At 44.0% G+C, this 13,359-nt stretch overlaps 1 protein-coding gene across 12 annotated transcripts in view; it reads right to left on the minus strand.

The window, feature by feature from the left end:
• The window catches only part of Pi3K68D (phosphatidylinositol-4-phosphate 3-kinase catalytic subunit Pi3K68D), a 987,208-nt gene that overhangs the window by 847,500 nt on the left and 126,349 nt on the right, over nucleotides 1-13,359 (minus strand). The gene's annotated exons all lie outside the window — the stretch shown is intronic.

Below are 13,359 nucleotides of genomic sequence, written 5' to 3' on the forward strand. Positions count from 1 at the left end.
TTATTGCACTACACACGACGACAACGTACGTATTATTGAGAACAACAACAATGTACTCCTAATTTCAATTAATGTTCACAAAGCACTAAGTGCAGAACAAAACTGTCAGTTTTCAGTTCACAATTCGCTTGCCTTGGCTAGTTCTTCTAGCTCACTGTTCAAGTTCACTGCACATCGAACTCAGATCCTCCGGATACGTCGCCCTCGCCTGGACGCTGTCACAGTTATGGACTCACTCAAGTTCACTGCACGTCGAACTCAGGACCTCCGGAAACGTCGTACTCACCTGGATACTGCCACAGTTATGGATGCGTCAAGTTCACTGCACGTCGATCTCAAGACCTCCGGACGCGTCGCCTTCGCCTGAATGCTGCCACAGTTATGGACTCACTCAAGTTCAATGCATGTCGAACTCAGATCTTCCAGATATGTTGCACTCGCCTGGATACTGCCACAGTTACGGACTCACTCAAGTTCACTGTACTTCGAACTCAGGTCCACCTTGCTTGCTGTCCAAGACTTGAATGCTGACTGAAGACTGACTTCCGAAGACTAACTCGCGACTAACTTTCGTTGGCAACTCATGGTGTTATTTATTTACCACGAACATCTAGAATGTTCTATGTCGCGAAGCTTCTGGATCTCCACAACAATCGGTCTCCAGATGCTTCCTTACTTCTACCCAGTCACAATCGCTTTTTCTTCCCCCTCACTCCACACCGCACCTAGCGTCAGGGGTTCGTGTTTCTGTTTCCCCGCACTTTCCTTCTCGCTGGATGCGCACACAACCAGACGCGACTAGAATGTTCCAGACGGGTGCCACAATATAATCAGCTCAATATAGTCTATTCACTAGTACTTGCATTATTATATTATTTTACTTAAATCTTCAATACTGTTTGTTTATTTATTAAAATTGCTACATTAGTTACTTTAATCATTCATTCCTTCATATCATAAGTTCCAATTTCACTTTAGTTTATTTGATTTTAGTACACTTCTCCAAGTTTTCATACACTTCTACCCTTCCCAACTTAGTCATTGGCATCACCACTACTCACCTACGATTTTTTCTAAACCCTTTTTTGCTTCTGTATTGCTATCAACTTATATTTTTAAATGTGTACCTTATTTATCACTGTAATTTGCATTATTTCACACTTTTAATTTGCTAATGTAATTTATCTTCATAATGCATTATTTTGACAGTATTTCTTTAGAGCACTAATATTATTTTTACACTACACTCGCCTAAAACACATCACTTCAGTCCTTCTAAAAACACCATTCTTCCCTTCCTGTGTCAGTATGCTTCCATTTGTATTCTGCCCATACACTTTTTAGTCTATCCAACTTTTCCTTCCACCTCTTTGCAAACAAATATTTGCTGATCATTGCGTTCTCTCTTGGCTTTGCACTATAACTGCTGCCACTTGACTCTTGTTAAATGTTGCACATCCCTTCGTTTTGAGTCTGTATTTTTCTATTCCCTATATGTCTGTTCTCTATTGCCTTCAACTGCTTGTTGTTCACAGAATCCTGCATCCTTCATGGCTGATGTCTTGATTTATCTCCGCCAATCTTACCCTGCTGATATTCCCTTTCAGTTTCTTAGGACTCTATGTGTTAGTGGAAGCAATATTCCTTCAACTTGTTGGGTATTTTCTACTCCTGAATCAATGGATGCAAATTCTTTTGCCAATATTGCAAATCGAACAGTTTCCCCATTCATCTTTAATTTATCCTTCACTAAGACCACAAAATGAAATTTTGATCTCACTTCTTTTAAGAAAGGCAGTAATATCTTCCCCTTGTTCCTTGTTTATGAACTGTATTCCATATTGACCCTAATCCTCTTCTCTCTAAGATTTTTCGGGTTATTCGAGATACATTTTTTTGTATTAATATTATCTGCAATTGAACGTGTTCTCTTGTAATTTGTTATGTTCTTCATCTTGTTTATCATTTCTTGCTTTAGTCAAGCTACTGTACAGTTCGTATCATTTAAGTTCTGCTTGAATTTGTCCATCATTAAGTTAAATCCTTTCTTTATTTCTTCCCAAACCTATTTTAAAACTGCTGCCTTAATTCCCTCGTCAGTCCTGGGTTTAGTTCGACACCACCAATTATAAGTAATACTGACATTAATCCTATTGCTCAGACTCATTGGCGCCAGTTCATCTGTGTAGTTATGAGTCACGTCATATCAGTTCAGATATACTGGTAAGCAAGGAGGGGGAAGCTAGTCTTGCTGGGACGAGCGAGTCCTAAGACATATCACTTGGGATCTAGTTCTATACTAAGAACGTAATTTAATATGGGAAGTCAGGGGGTGTTAACTAGCTCTGATGTTTCGGAGTTCTAACGTATATATTTGGTTTGGTAACTTGGGACCTGCTCGGAGGTAAAGTATGAAAACATATTGTAATTTAGCGGAATGGCACGTCCTCTCGTTTACTGGTTTCATATTAAACTGTAAATTACTGTACAGAATATATTTTCTATTTCTTAGATGTCACAAAGTATATGATTATGACCAGAACATAGTACGAAATGGAAATATAAAAATTAGAAATTTATCGTTTGAAAAGGTGAAAAAATTCAAATATCTTTGGACAATAGTAACAATTATAAACGATACTCGGGAAGAAATTAAATGCAGAATAAATATGGGAAATCCCTGTTATTATTTCGTTAAGAAGCTTTAGTCATTCAGTCTGGTCTCAAAAAAACTGAAAGTTAAAACTTGTAAAACAGTTATATTACTAGTTGTTCTGTATAGTTGTGAAACTTCGACTCTCACTTTGAGAGAGAAAGAGAGGTTAAGGATGTTTGAGAATAAGGTGCTTAGAAAAAAATACTTGGGGCTAAGAGGGATGAAGTTACAGGAGAATGGAGAAAGTTACACAATGCAGAACTGCACGTATTGTATTCTTCACCTGACATGATTGGGAACATTAAATCCAGACATTTGAGATGGGCAGGGCATATAGCACATACGGGCGAATTCAGAAATGCATATAGAGTATTAGTTGGGAGGCCGGAGGGAAAAAGACCTTTGGAGAGGTCAAGACATAGATGAGAGAATAATATTAAAATGGATTTGAGGGAGGTGGGATATGATGGTAGGGACTGGATTAATCTTGCTCAGGACAGGAAGTGATGGTGGCAATGAACCTCCGGGTTCTCTAAAAGGCATTTGTAAGTATTTCTTAGATTACAGTATTATAATTTATAGCTTCTGCACTTGAGCACAGTTGTATATGAATTGTAGAAGGTTCTGTGCTGGATTGATTAGGATTATAATTCTTGTTAGTTTTAATAATTTTCTTATTTGTTATTCACTTTATTATTGTGTTATTATTGTATATTATATTTATATTCATTTACATTTATTATTCAATTATATTTAAACACTAGCTGGGAACACCTGGCATTGCCCGGGTTTTCATTTTTGCTTCTCATTGCCCGGGTTTTCATTTTTGCTTCTCATTGCCCGGGTTTTCATTTTTGCTTCTATGTTTAATTAGACTGGTTGTTAGACTTTTCAGAAATCTCGGAAACTGAACTATAGACAACGCCAATCATAAAGATGAATCTATACATAGCGTCACTTACATGAAATAATTATTACCTACCAGGGTTAACTCAATTTAAAACAGTGGTAGATCAGGCACCAAGAAGAAAACATTGCATTATGAGCCTTGCGTTTAACTCTTTTTTTAATTTAATTATATATTTTGTATTTTTGTTTATTTATTTAATCTGGTGTAGTTAAGGCCACTAGACCATCTCTTTGTATCACCAGAAATAAAATAAAATAGAAAAAATCGAACTATAAACAAAGTACAACCTACGAAAATATTGTGAATTTTATTAGTAACAACAATGTAATTTATTCGTCACAACAATAATTCCTTTCTACAATTCACCTTAAACGCTCTCGTCAACAATTGGATCTTCACTCAACACAGTATTCGTTATAGCACTCCACCGACGACAATGACAATTTACTTGGACTATTACGCACAACAATGAACTGTTAATCTTAACTAATATTTACAAAGCACTATTTACAAATCAGAACTACCAGTTCTCAGTTCACAGTTCTTCTATCTCAGTCACTCGAGTTCACGGTATCTCGAACCACAGACCTTCAGAGACAGTTCACTGTACTCGAACTCGGGTCCCTCCAACTGCGGTCCACTGCACTCGAACTCAGGCCTTCGGATGCTGACGCAGATGCGGACGCACACTCGAGTCGAACTCCGGTTTGCTTGACTGGCTTGCTTGCTCTGGCTTACTCACTGACTGAATAACTGAAAAACTGCTCAAGTTCGCTGGCGCTTCTTCTTTTATAGCAAAATCATAGTTGCGAGAAATTTCTACAGGTGTGTAGAGAATTATCTGTATATCTCCACTTCGACGGACTTCTCGAAGGGTCGGGAAGGTCCGTTTCCCATTCACTGCATTAAGTAGCAGCTGCGCGCGCAGCCTCCCCTCGCGTGTAGGCCCCTTTCCCCACTACTCCGCCGCGCGCCGGCCCTCTGTGCTCCGCGCGATCTGCTTTCTTGCGGGACGCTGGTCGTGAGTTCGATTCTCACGTCGCTGTCACATTGCCCTCTCCTTAGGGCTGCTCGTCCTGGGCAGCCCCTTGGTAGGCTGCTAATCGGTCCAGATGCACCACCATCATCTTCCCTCGAGGTTGTCGCTGGATGCGGTACACCACGTCGTTGATCCGGCTCACCACGCAGTATGGTCCATCCCAGGCACGCTGCAGCTTTGGTGATTTCCCTTTGGTCCTGGTAGGTCGATACAGCCACACCAGGTCGCCCTCCTGGAATCCTGCAGAGTTGGCTAATCTGTCGTAGCGCACCTTCATCCTGTCGCTGGCCATCTTGAGGTGCTCTCTGGCCAGTTGGTGAACTCCATTCAACTTCTCGGTGAGTTCTGCCACATAGTCAGTTGCTGGCTGGTCGGCGCTGGGTGGCTTGCCAAACAGCAGATCACAGGGCAGGCGCAGCTCTCTCCCGAAGACCATGTTTGCCGGTGTCATCCCTGTTGTATCGTGGACCGAAGCTCTGTAGGCCAAGAGGAACAGTGGAACTCTGGCATCCCAGTCTCGTTGATGGTTGGACACCACCTTCCGCAGGTGCTCCTCCACGGTTTTGATCTATCGTTCCACCATGCCGTCGGACTGTGGGTGGAGGGGAGTGGTCCTGGTTTTATGCACCCCCAGACGCTCGAGCAATTCTCCCATCAGGTTGGATTCGAAGTTGCGCCCCTGATCGCTATGCAATTCCCGGGGCACCCCGAATCGGCAGATGAAGTTGTAAAGCAGCGCGTCGGCCACCGTCGAAGCCTCTTGGTTGGGAATCGCGTACAACTCTGGCCATTTTGTGAAGTAACCCATGGCGACTAGCAGGTAGCGGTTCCCGCGATCCGTGACCGGGAACGGTCCAGCAACGTCGATGGCGATCCTCTCAAAAGGAGCTCCCACGTTGTACTGCTGCATGGCTCCCCTGCTGCGGGTCCTTGGTCCGCGACTGGCTGCACAGGTGTCGCATCTTCGGCACCATTGTTCCGTGTCGGTTCTCTGATGCAACCAATAGAACCTCTGCCTTAACTTGTCCAGCGTCCTGTTGGCTCCCAGGTGGCCTCCAGTCATTCCAGCAGGAGTCTCCTCCAGCACTTCCTTCACCTTGCTCCTGGGCAGGACAAGTTGTTCTATGTGGGTCCTTCCATCGGCCGACTCCCAAATCCTCTTCAGGATACCGTCCTTGACAATGAAGGATTCCCACTGGGCCCAGTACCTCTTGTAAGTGGTGCTACGGTTGGCGATATCGGCCCATACTGGTCTCTGGCCGGACTCCACATCACGTAGTAACTGTCCAATGTTTGGGTCCTCCAGCTGCTCCCTCCTTATGGCGGCGTTATCCCATCCTGGGCTCGGCTGGGCGGCAATTGCTCGGACTGCGTGGGCGCCATCCCGCTCTTCTACTTTCAGGCAGTGTTTACAGCCATCCGGGCACGGGCGTCGTGATAAGGCATCAGCATTGGAATGTTTCTTCCCTTGTCGGTGTTCGGAGGTGAAGTTGTACTCCTGCAGTCATTGAACCCAACGGGCGGTCTGCCCCTACAGATTCTTGAAGCCCAATAGCCAGGTGAGTGCAGAATGGTCTGTCCTCAGATGGAACTCCTGGCCATACAAATATTTGTGGAAATGCTTCAGGGCTTCCACAATGGCAAGAAGTTCTCTACGGGTCACGCAGTAGTTTCTCTCAGCCTTGGACAATGTTCGGCTGAAGTAGGCAATCACCCTCTCTTGCCCGTCCTGTTCCTGAGAGAGTACTCCGCCGATGCCTACGTTGCTAGCGTCCGTGTCAAGTGTGAACTTCCTTCCAGGGATGGGATATCCCAGTACAGGAGCAGTGCAGAGCGCCTCTTTCAGTGACTGGAAGGATGACTCCGCCTCGTCCGTCCACTGGAATTGTCGTTTCTCCTCGGTCAGCTGGGTTAGAGGCTTAGCGATGTTGGTGTACCCAGCTACGAACCTTCTGTAATAAGTGCAGAGGCCCAGAAAGCGGCGCAACTCCTGCTTGTCCCTCGGTCTCGGCCATCCTCTTATGGCTTGTAGCTTCTCCGGGTCCGTGGCCACTCCGTTGGTCCCTACTACGTGCCCCAGGTAGCTGACCTTCTTCTGGAATAGATGACATTTCTTCGGGTTCAACTTCAGTCTGGCTTGTCGCAGTCTCTCGAACACTTTCCTCAGGTTCAACAGCTGTTCGCCGAAAGTCTTGCCCACCACGATGACGTCATCAAGGTACAGCAAACATGTGTCGTATGTCAGGCCACTCATTACGGACTCCATTAGTCTCTGGAATGTAGCCGGGGCGTTGCAGAGGCCGAACAGCATAACGGTGAACTGCCATAGTCCCTGGCCTGTAGAGAATGCCGTTTTCTCCTTGTCCTCAGGATGTAGCGCCACCTGCCAGTATCCTGACTTGAGATCCAACGTCGAGAACCACTCTGCTCCGGCCAGGGTGTCCAAGGTGTCGTCAATTCGTGGAAGGGGAAAGCAGTCTTTCCTGGTGACGTCATTCAGTCTTCTGTAGTCCACGCAGAAATGCAGGTCCCCATTCTTCTTCTTCACCAGCACTACGGGTGATGACCAAGGGCTGTCGGATTCCTCGATGACCCCTCTTGCTTTCATGCCCTCCAGTTGGCTGTCAGTCTCTCTCTGTTTAGCTAGAGGGACGCGTCGAGGAGGTTGTCTGATTGGGCGAGCATTTCCGGTGTCGATGCGGTGCTGAACTTTCTCCGTTCTCCTGTAGTCGTTTTCAGACAGACTGAATACGTCCTGAAATTCTGTCAGTAGATCGTGGACTTGTCTTCTTTCTCTTTTGCTTAAATTCTCCGCCAATTCTCGAGCCAGCTCTTTCAGTGATGGGTCTAGATCTGGACGTGGTCGGTGACACTCCTCGTTATCTGCTAGAGACGTCACAGACACCACCGGCTCGACGTTACCTAATACAGTTCCACTAGGCACCTCCTTGTCCCGATTGGTGACATTCAGGACCCTCACCGGTACCACCTTCTGATTCGGGAGTAGAGATCTGGCCACATAAACCCCATCTATCGGAGTTGTTTGCGAATCGAGGAGCAGGTTTCTCTTAGGTTGTCCGTCCAGTCTTGCCGTCACCACCATCTCGCAGCCTGCCGGGATTGTCACATGATTCTCCAGGGTGAGTCTGCTGGCCATGGGTTGGTCTTCGACGTCCCTCAGGAACACTTCATCCTGACCAAAACGGAGGATACGGCGCCGGACGTCCACCGTTCCATCGAAGATCCGCATGGCGTCGAGTCCCAGGATGACGTCTTCAGTGATGTTGGCGACGAACACCCACATCTCCAGTCTCCTCTTTCCCAATGTCAGATCCAGGAAAACCTCTTTTTGGATGGGCAGGTTCTCGCCTGAGGCAGTACGTAGTTCATACCGGCGCAGCGGCGTCCTCCCAGGTAGGCCACGCACGACTTCCGGTCTGGCGATGGTGAGCGACGCCCCGGTGTCTACCAGTACTTTGCATGGGCGGCCTCTTATCCATCCGTCAGCAATCAGCCCATCGTCGCATCTTCTGTTAACCGTCTTCAAGATCAGCCGAGGGGATGGTGATGACGGCGCCGACGTGCCCCTCATCGCATCGGCCCCTTTTAGTTTTCCTGTTTGTGATCAGATCGGTCACAGTCCCTCCTCAGGTGTCCAGGTTCGCCGCAGGACCAGCAGGTAGGCACTCCTCGTCTTCGGCGCTCGGGTGACTTCGGTTGACGCTCCTCGACGTCGGCCGCCGCGACGCTCCTAATCCGGTGCGACGTCGAGACGTTCGCTGTCAACTTTGCTGCCTCCATCCTGAGGGCCGCTCACAGAGCTGCGTTGATGGTGCGATGCTCTGCCAAGAGTAGCTGTTGTCTTATTTCTGGGTCTCCAGCTCCGCTGCCGAAGGTGTAGGCCGCCTCTCCTGCGATGAAGTCATTAGGTAGGCCCCTGAGGGCCTTATGGGCCAGTTGTTCCACCGCCATCGCAAATTCTTGCAGGGACTCGCCTGACTGTTGGACCCTCGTTTTTAGTTGGGTCCTGAATGCTGCCGCAAGTTGATGGTCACCATAACGTCCCTCCAGGGCCGCCATTATCTCAGCGGCTGTCCCATCTTCTGGAACGCTGTGAAGAATCTCCGACGCCTGTCCCTGAAGCGCGGCCAGCAGCTGAGTGGTTTTCTCTGCTGGCGTCCACCCATTGTGCTCTGCGATGGCCTCGAACTGGCGACGGAATATCGCCCAAGACGTCGTACCGTCGAACTTCGGCGTCTTGACGTTGCAATGTCTGGCTGAGGGCGATGGTTCCACATGGCCACTACATGAGGTCCTCAATTCTGTCGTCGATCTTTCCACGGCCCGTTGAACTTCCTCGGCAATTATTTGTTTCTGTTCTCTAGCCTGGCGATCCACCAACGCGAGGATGTGTTTGTTTTCTACAGCATGTTGGTCCATTAACGCGAGTATGTGCTTGTTTTCCTCAGCGTGTTTTTTCATCACCTCACTCGTCTGCTCTTGACGACGCTCGAGATCGCGGATTTTTCCGTCGAAATGGTCTACATCCTGTCTCAACTCGGCTACTGTCTCGTTTATAGTTGTAAAATTCTGGTTTAGTTTATCCAAATCGGCCTTAAGTTCGTCTTTCACGATGGCGACAATTCCATCTACGTGGGCCGAAACGCTTTCAATTTGCGTAGTGACGTCATTTTTCACTCCGCTTATGTCGCCTTTCACTTCACTTATGTCACTTTTCATCTCTGTTTTCACATCACTTATGTCGTTCTTAACCTCACTGATGTGTTTGTTCATGTCGTTCATGTTATCTTTTACTTCACTAATGTGCATGTTCATTTCTGCTTTCATTTCTGCGATGGCTTGCAGGATCTGCTGTAGGTTCTCCATTGTTGATAATGTCCCGATTCTGACACCAATGTGAATTTTATTAGTAACAACAATGTAATTTATTCGTCACAACAATAATTCCTTTCTACAGTTCACCTTAAACGCTCTCGTCAACAATTGGATCTTCACTCAACACAGTATTCGTTATAGCACTCCACCGACGACAATGACAATTTACTTGGACTATTACGCACAACAATGAACTGTTAATCTTAACTAATATTTACAAAGCACTATTTACAAATCAGAACTACCAGTTCTCAGTTCACAGTTCTTCTATCTCAGTCACTCGAGTTCACGGTATCTCGAACCACAGACCTTCAGAGACAGTTCACTGTACTCGAACTCGGGTCCCTCCAACTGCGGTCCACTGCACTCGAACTCAGGCCTTCGGGTGCTGACGCAGATGCGGACGCACACTCGAGTCGAACTCCGGTTTGCTTGACTGGCTTGCTTGCTCTGGCTTACTCACTGACTGAATAACTGAAAAACTGCTCGAGTTCGCTGGAGCTTCTTCTTTTATAGCAAAATCATAGTTGCGAGAAATTTCTACAGGTGTGTAGAGAATTATCTGTATATCTCCACTTCGACGGACTTCTCGAAGGGTCGGGAAGGTCCGTTTCCCATTCACTGCGTTAAGTAGCAGCTGCGCGCGCAGCCTCCCCTCGCGTGTAGGCCCCTTTCCCCACTACTCCACAGCGCGCCAGCCCTCCGTGCTCCGCGCGATCTGCTTTCTTGCGGGACGCTGGTCGTGAGTTCGATTCTCACGTCGCTGTCACAATATATACAGACTACACTACAGTCACACGAACTTTAAATAAGTTAGCATTGTCTTGAAGTTCAGCAAAACACTCACAAGCGTTGACCCAATATTCTACAGATCTTACATTTTATCTCTGGTGTTCAATGATTGTTAAATTTCAAGTGCCTTATACTATTCGTGAGCATTAAAGTATTAAAAAGCATTACAAGCTTTCTGGCATCTCTTTTCTTCCCCACCGCAAATGTGACGTTACACAGAGGCAGAGATAAATTTATATAAGATGTGTACATTGATGTGAAGCTGTCCTGACACATATTTATGTAATTTCATGACTATGTGTGCTTTCATTTGAATTTCAGAGAGAGCTGAAGATAAATAGGGAATTCCCTTGTAAACAATCTTAACCTGTTGGAGTGTCGTCAGCAAAAATGTATCTCTCTATTGGCCATACCAAAGAATCAATATGTACGTTATGTAATTTAATTTATATTCTAATATTGACCCCTTGACTGCTGTAGGCTACGCTAGTTTATATTATACCCAGTTTTTTAAAATATGACTTGAGAAATTGTATCTCAGAAATTAAGAACATATTAATTATATCTTACTTTGTATACAAAATAAAGATACAATATATAAATTCGCAATAAGTCACTTTTTAACATAAATAATATTATTATTTTAGAAATTAAGACATTGTTCTTCCCATAATGCAGTAACACATTTTCGGACATGAACAACAATATTTTGAGAGACGTATAATTTAGAATTAATAGAATATTATTTTCACTAAGATTACGTATATTCACATACTAACATTAGCAACATAACAAAAATATCATTGAACTGCTTTTTGATATGTGTAAAATGCTTTGTTTTCTCCTCCTTTGCATAAATATATGTATATCAAATATATTTAGGTGTGCCCACTCGAGAGGAAGCTGCATAGTTGGGAATGTGAAAAACACGGAGTTTCTAAGTTAATATTGCAACTTTGAGCGACTATCCCTAAGCTTTATTTTAATATGTCCATTACAAATGTAGTCCACTGAAATAAAACTGCAGTTGCTTAAAATCGAAAGCCAAGTTAGTAGGTATCATAGGAATACGTGAGATAAAAACATCTTCTCCTTTTGTTTTACCACTTAATATTGTCACTTATATTACCTTTTTTCTCACACCAATTCTTGTTCCATTGCATAATTTTGGTGTGTCAATATTTCGCAATAGTTCTGGTACTATTGGTGATTCAAAATTAAGTATTAAATCATGTGGTTTCAAAGAATTCAAGAATTCAGTTGGATAAAATACAGCCTGCTCACTATCTACAACTATATCGAGAAACTCGTACTACAGTCCTGGACTGCGGAAAGATACTTATTGCACAAATTGTCTACATTTTGGACTTCAAGATGTATCAACAATGCTTTCATGCTCTTTCTTCCACAGCTTCGTGAATGTCGATGTTGAATACAACAGACAGTAATAAAGAATAACTGACTGTAGAAGATTGCATTTAATATTATACATGAATGTTTGATCGTATAGTCCACACCTGTGGAGTAACAGCGCGTCTGGCCGTGAAACCAGGTGGCCTGGGTTCGAATCCCGGTCGGGGCAAGTTATCTGGTTGAGGTTTTTTCCGGGGTTTTCCCTCAACCCAATAGAGCAAATGCTGGGTAACTTTCGGTGTTGGACCCCGGACTCATTTCACAGGCATTATCACTTTCATATCATTCAGATGCTAAATAACCTAGATGTTGATACAGCATTGTAAAATAACCCAATAAAATAAAAATAAAAAAAAAATTCATCATATATAATTTCATTTTTTATTTTTAAAATTAATTTAACGTCAATTTGTCCGATTTTAATGTAGCCTATGTTCTTCTCCTGGTTATAAAGGTTAAATGTGCAAACTTTGGCAAATATCGGTCAAAGTGTGTAGATTTGTATAGAGTACATACATACATTACATACATACATACATACATACATACATACATACATACATACATACATACATACATACATACATACATAGCCACATTGACTTTTATATATAAGATTTAGTAATTGACATCCAGCCTTGGTCTTGTCTTGTCATCTCCACTGTGCCATACTAATAAAATCTTCATTCACCTTTAACATCTTACAACATAGATATACGCATTGGGGTGCACTGTAGCATCTCACCATATAAGTAGATCATAACCAAGAGAGCTCTGGTTCTTAAACACTTCATACTTTTCTGCATCGAATCTTGTAATTCTTCCCAGATACACACATTATCCACATACATCTTGCTTTTTCCAAAACACTTCCACAACCCTCAAAATTACTTAGTTCCTACTGTTGGTCTCAATTAATAGAATTACTGCGCTTTTCAAATGACAAGCGGTTTGTCCTTGAGAGCCTCATAACCAATGTCCAATCAGAAGGAGCGAAAGAAAAGCAGTAGGCATTCTCTATAAAAGAAGGTTACACATATATTAGTGTCCATTGGCTTCTGTATTTCTGATTGAGGTTCTGGCTCATATGTACATCTATTATCAGGCAGTATCATTTGATGATATGAGTCTGAGGAAGAACAATTTTTTGTACATATCTGAAGTCTGATTAGTGTAATATGTAGCTAGTCAGTGATAGAGGGGGAAAGAAACTGGCCATACTACCCCATTATTTCCCAGCCTATTGTCTCATATGTGGTGTCTTGTTGGTATCACTTGTGAGGTTCGGACCTGTCTTCGGACAGTTGACTAAACAACAACATTGGCTGTTATATAATTCAATTCTCATTTGAAAAGTACAGCAAAACATTATTCTCCACTGTAAGTTCCATTTATACTGCTGTGATAGCATCTGAACTCAATAGAGCCCTATTAAACATGACTAACCTCATTCACTGTAGATTGATGGCTAATGAATTCATATTATTAAGAGCTTGACCCACCATTTGATCAGCTGTTGCAGAGTGAGACATTGAGCTGAGACTCTGAAGCCATGCAGCCTTGCATGAATATTGTGATGTCATCTACTGCCTCTTAACACAAAATTCAGCATTAACTTAACTCATTATTGCAGAATGTACATTGGAGAATCAG

This window comes from Periplaneta americana, chromosome 7 (genome assembly GCF_040183065.1).
Source record: "Periplaneta americana isolate PAMFEO1 chromosome 7, P.americana_PAMFEO1_priV1, whole genome shotgun sequence".
Lineage (NCBI taxonomy): Eukaryota > Metazoa > Arthropoda > Insecta > Blattodea > Blattidae > Periplaneta > Periplaneta americana.